A 5,875-nucleotide genomic window follows, 5' to 3' on the forward strand; every position below is an offset into this window, starting at 1 on the left:
AAGTCAAAGTTAACAGTCAAGGTCAACAGTCCATGTTGACGTAACTCGTTGAGAGCATCTACTGACTTGTTGAGTTTCTTCATATCACTGAAGATCATGAAAAGCTTGAGAGAACTTGTAGACTTGCCAAAGAAACTCGTCGAGTTCTTTAGTGTCCAAAAAACCGAGAAAACCCTAGTCAACTCGCCGAGTCATCTCACCCACTCGCCAACTGCACTCAGTGTCCAGAAAGCGGGAAACCCTTCCCAACTCGTCGAGTTGGATAAGAAACTCATCGATTTTTCATGTCATAATGTATTCATCCCTTTCCAGTCAACTCCACGGCCCCAAACTACAGATCTAGCCTCATAGGAGTGAGATACCACGTAAAGGTGCTAACTTTACGTGAATGCAAGGCATCAAAGAGATTAAAACACTAAACTAAGATTAATATAAGAGGTTTATAGAATGGAGGAGGGCCAAGGATGGATAAAGTGGGCAACTTTATATCCATGGAGGCCTAGAGGTGTCCAGATCTGAAACCACCTCCTCATGACAAGCTCAAATCCGAGAATGACTCCATTTTGCACCAAAAACGACCATATATTTTCATAAGAGGAGATCTAAGAAATAAGAGGTCAAGGTATTAACTTTATACCTCAAGATGATTGCCAAAACAGAGTATATGTCGGATCTATAGCCTCCTCCTTACTCCAATCTCTTCAATCTTCGAGTTTTCTTCCAAAAGAGCAAGAAAAGTCACCTTACAAGCTTTCACACACTCAAGAAAGTAATAAAGCACAGCTAGGGTTTCTCTCTGGAAAATAAGGTGGTAAGGGAGGCCAGTGAGGGGACTTAAGGTCTTTTAAATATGATGGAAACCCTAAAAAGTAGGGTTTTCATGCACAACCTCAACTCGTCGAGTTGGGATCCTGCACCTCGTCGAGTAGGTTCCATAAACCACGCAGCCTTAATAGTTTCTACATGACGAATTGGGGCGTCCAACTCATCGATTAGGTCTTATGTGATGCATAAAAATTCTTGAAATTCATACCTGGGAGTCGGGATGTTACACACTTTTTCAATATGAACCAAAACCACATAAAAATGAACACAGTGTGCTCAAAACACAAAGGAAAGGCTTAGGGCTTCGTGGTTGAGGCTATAGGGACAATGGAGGCTTAGAAATAAGGGTTTCATTATCCATAATGATGTTTATATAATGCTCAACGCCAAATAATTGGGTTTCTAAATGAATCACGTATGCCCTGTTGTTTACACGCGTACACCCAACATACTTATACAGAGTCCCAATCCTGCCTCATAGGAGTACACTAAGCGACCATGTGGTACGTCCCACGTACTCGCTTTACAGCTTGTACGCTAAGCGTACCATGTGGTAACTCAAGGACCAAAAATGCAACGTTAACAACAATGAAGGGAATAAAGAAACTTACTAGGATTCAAGTGCTACATCTGGACTCTAAAATTGGGTTCTCAGAATAATTCTCCTCCATAAAACTCTCCCCAAACGCCTTCTCAAATCATATGTGTGAAGGATATATAGTTTAGGGAAATTTGTGATTCACAACGTGAATAAGTGTTTCACATCGTGAGTTTGATACAAATCCTAATCGGGTAAGGATTCTAAATTCACGTGTACTTATCTTCTAGAATACACACTCCACGTCGTGACTTGGGTTTTTTCACTGGAATTTTCTTCTTCTAAGCTTCCATCCTCCAAAGTTCCAATTCTTGTCAATTTCGGTCCTTATTCTTCAAGAGTATTCCTTCTGGTTGCATAATACAGTTTAATTCATAAGTACCATATATCTTTGCAAATAAGCAAAATATTAATCAAAATGTATTAAAATATTGCCTAAAATGTGTATAAATAAGGCAATATCAACTGTCTTTCTCACCTATGATTACATATAGCTATGCATTTGTTATGGGCATATTTAATTATAAAATTCATGCATTATCTTAATAATTTATGTTGTTTTTGTCTCAAATAATGAACAAAAGGTACTTAATTAGTTTAAAATCCCATTCCATCAACAAAGACAAGCTCAGAAGGAAAACGAAGCGGAATTGGTGATTGCAAGCTTGGATCTTGGATTTTGAAGAAAGAAGGATGTTGTTGGACAGCTTGACCCCACGTCAGTGCTTTGGCGATACCTCATGAGTTTTAACTCCGACTGACAAGATGCAAAATGTTCTGAAAACTAGACACAATTTCAGACAACTTTTTTGTTTTGTGAAAATGTTGATTCCAAACGAACTCAATGAGTTTAGGTCCTCCAACTCGACGAGTTTCTTAGAAGATTCCCGACAAATTAGTGCCTTGCTATACACGCGTTTTAAGTAAAAAAAACTCGGCGAGTTTGTCAATAAAAGTCGGTGAGTTGGAGTTGGTTTTTGGAATCTTTATATATATATATATATATATATATATATATATATATATATCATTTTCTTTTGAATCCCTAACTTTTGCTGGAGTCTATTGGCGACTTTTGGAGACCAAAGACATTACCAAGAGGCTTTGGAAACCAGAATTCAACTAGAAGGCAATTTTGAAGAGATCAACAGCAAACAACATTACTTTTCTCTTAATCTTTTGTGTGAATCATGTTTGAACCATTAGATTTCGATTTTAGTGATTTATTTGTTGTAGTTATAAGCTAAAAGCTTCGTACTTTTGTTTAGACTAGACGATCTTATGAATATGGTTTGATTGAGTGGCTTGGATTATATTGATTTGGTTATTTATCTTGTTAATCTTGTTAAAAGATCCTTATGTGTTAATGATAATTATTTTCTATTAATGACTAAGTATATTGAGTTGCATGAACATCTTCTTGATTACTTGAATCTTACAGTTTTGTGAAAACAAGATTGTATGCTTAGTGTTGTGAACATAACCTATGGTTAACTAGAAAATAAGTAAATTAATGTATGAGCATGTGTGATGACCAACCACAAATGAGTAACTGAATCAACCAATTTAGTTAACTATAATTACAAGTCTTACTTGCTTCGAACTGAACACTAGGAAACCTGTTAGTTTAATCAGTTGATCAGTGCTTGAATTAACTTGTTTGCTAAAGGATTAGTATTAGTGAACATAAACCTAATCATATTAGAAATCGGTAACCGTTGATATATTAATCCGTTGCATTTGCCATGAAATCAACCATATGAATAAGTGAATCGAATCTAAATGAAAGTCTTTGTTATCTTATTGAATCTAGTTGTCTTTTGTTTCTTTTTTAGTTGTTAATTGTCCTTTGTTTAAGTGTTTAGTAATTGCTTAAGTTTCTAGTCTTGGAAAACAATAGAAAAAAACCCTTTTAAATATTGTTTCATTTAGATAATATTAGTATTAATTTTAATTGTTTACCACTTCCTATGTTCGATACCTTACTTGCCTGAACTAAACTGCTAATCGATTGCTACACCTCCTTCCGTGTGTTTGTTTATGTGTCTAAGTTAGTAGGATTAAAACTAGTACAATTTACACGAATCAAGTTTCTGGCACCATTGTTGGGGAATGGTTCTAATAGTTATTTTTATTTGCTAGTGTTATCGATCCTTTATGTGAGATTTATCTCATATAAAGTTACCAGTTTTTCTGTTTTTAATTTCGTTTTTTTTTCCTGCTTTTTGTGTTGAACTCGCCGAGTGCATTACTGAACTCGACGAGTTGATTGCATTTTCAGTTTCGCTTTTTCTTTGTTTTTGCTCCTTTTACTAGTGAATTTCTATTTTGTTTTAGGAAGTTTATGACCATGAGCTCTAGTTCTACAGTAGTACCACCCATAGAAGATTCGGAATCAATTATTCACAAAAAGAAGGACAAAGCAATAGGAGAATCAAGCGGTTTTGACAAGAAGATAGAAGATTTCGAGCCGAACACACCTAAATTTGAAGAAGACAGTGAGATCGAATCAGAAGAAGAGATGGGCAACATTGTAGACATACCCATAGGCGAATACAAAAGGAGGATGCATGATGACACTGGGCCAAGACTTGTGCAACCTATGATTCTAGCAACAACAAACTTTGAACTGAAAGGTAACATACTCGCCCAACTGAAGGACATCCCATTCTACGAGAAGGATCATGAAGACGTATACAAGCATCTCGACGAGGTCAACGACATAGCCGACTACTTCAACATTCTTAATGTGCCTTGCAAAACCGTTCTACTTAGGATGCTACCAGTCACGTTCAAGGGAGCTGTGAAAGATTAGCTAAAATCACTACCTCCAGGATCCATCACGACATGAGCTAAGATGCACGAAGAGTTCATTGATCAACTTTTCCCTTCCTCAAAAATTTCAAAGATAAAGAAGGAAATTGTCAATTTTGAGCAAATGGGAGGAGAGTAACTCTATGAAGCGTGGGAGAGGTACAAGGGTTTGCTGATAAACTGCCCTCAAAATTACCTAAACATTCAGCAAGAAGTTGCAATTTTCTATGATGGAGTAAATGTGACAACTAGGAAACTCCTTGATTCCCAAGGACCACTCACCAAGAAAGCACCAGCAGTTATAAAAGATTTGATAGAAGAATTCTCTAAGCACTCTAGAGAATATCATAACCCAAGGAACGACTCAACTAGAGGAGTGTATGAATTCAGTTTCTTATAACATGGCGACAATGATAGCTAAGTCGGAGAGCATGGATCGTAGGGTGACAAATATGGACCAATTTATCCATGCCATTTGTGTGGGATGTGACAATTGTAGTGGGACTCACCTTACTAAAGATTGTGACCTTGATGATAACGGGAATCGAAAAGTCCAAGTTTGTTATTCAAGCAGGGATAGGTATGACAAAGATTGGCAAAAATCTAAAAATGAGTGGCTACCCTATGAAGAATACAAGAATGTGAAAGAGGAGAAAGTCACACAAAAGGCGAAAGGTTTATGCCAAAGAGACGATCCAATTCAAGAAAAGAAGATGGATTTTGAGGAAATTCTCACACTCTTTGCATCCCCATCCAAGAAGAGACACAACAAAATCGATGTGGCGATACAAGAGCAACAAGAAATGATGAAGGAGTAGCAAGCGTCAATGAGAAATCAGCAAACATCGATACTCAACATCGAGAAGCAACTAGGGCAACTTGCAAGGCAAATCAATAAACGATCACTGGGCAGACTTCCAAGCAACATCGAGCAAAACCTGAGAGTGGCGCATGTAATTGCAATAACTACAAGGTCTGAGAAGATTTTCACTCCTATAACACTAATCTAAAATGAAGACCCACAAGTGGTGCAGGAAAAGGAAAATAAATTCCAGAATCGCAAACTGATAACTCAACTTGACAAGTTCTAGAAAAGGACTCGACGAGTTTTTTGCCTGAATAAAAAAATTAGATTATGATCAATCCGTACCAAACTCCATTGCCATTCCCAGGTCGGGCCATACAAGATAGACAAAATGAAGATTATAAGAAATTTTGAGAGCACATCAAGGCCCTTCAAATCAACATGCCATTCATCGAGGCCATAGCACAAATGCCCAAGTACAAAAGTTTCCTAAGAGAACTCCTCACCAACAGAAGGAAGATGAATGAAGTATCAGAAGTCGTTCTAAATTAAAATTGTTCAGCTTTTATGATGAACAAACTAGCGACTAAGATGGTTGACCTGGGGAGTTTCACTTTTCCATGTCAATTCAGCAATTTAGATACATGTTAGGCATTGGTTGATTTAAGGGCAAGTGTAAACATTATGCCATATTCATTCTTCAAGAAGTTAAACCTTCCAGGACCAAAGCCCATCCATATGGCAATTCATCCGGCTAACAAGACGGTAACATATCCAAGAGGGATCTACGAGGATCTTCTAGTCTAGGTGTAACGCCCCGTTCTTGAAATATC

The 5,875-nt window shown here is 37.2% G+C and overlaps 1 non-coding gene across 1 annotated transcript; it reads right to left on the reverse strand.

Moving 5' to 3' along the window:
• Positions 1 to 4,328: 4,328 nt before the first annotated feature.
• LOC145007744 (small nucleolar RNA R71) lies at positions 4,329 to 4,435 on the reverse strand. The gene has a single exon (XR_013663112.1). It is a non-coding gene; the product is annotated as a small nucleolar RNA R71 (small nucleolar RNA).
• Between the last annotated feature and the right edge of the window lie 1,440 nt (positions 4,436 to 5,875).

The sequence above is a fragment of the Lactuca saligna genome, chromosome 7 (assembly GCF_052625555.1).
Source record: "Lactuca saligna cultivar CGN05327 chromosome 7, ASM5262555v1, whole genome shotgun sequence".
Taxonomy (NCBI): domain Eukaryota; kingdom Viridiplantae; phylum Streptophyta; class Magnoliopsida; order Asterales; family Asteraceae; genus Lactuca; species Lactuca saligna.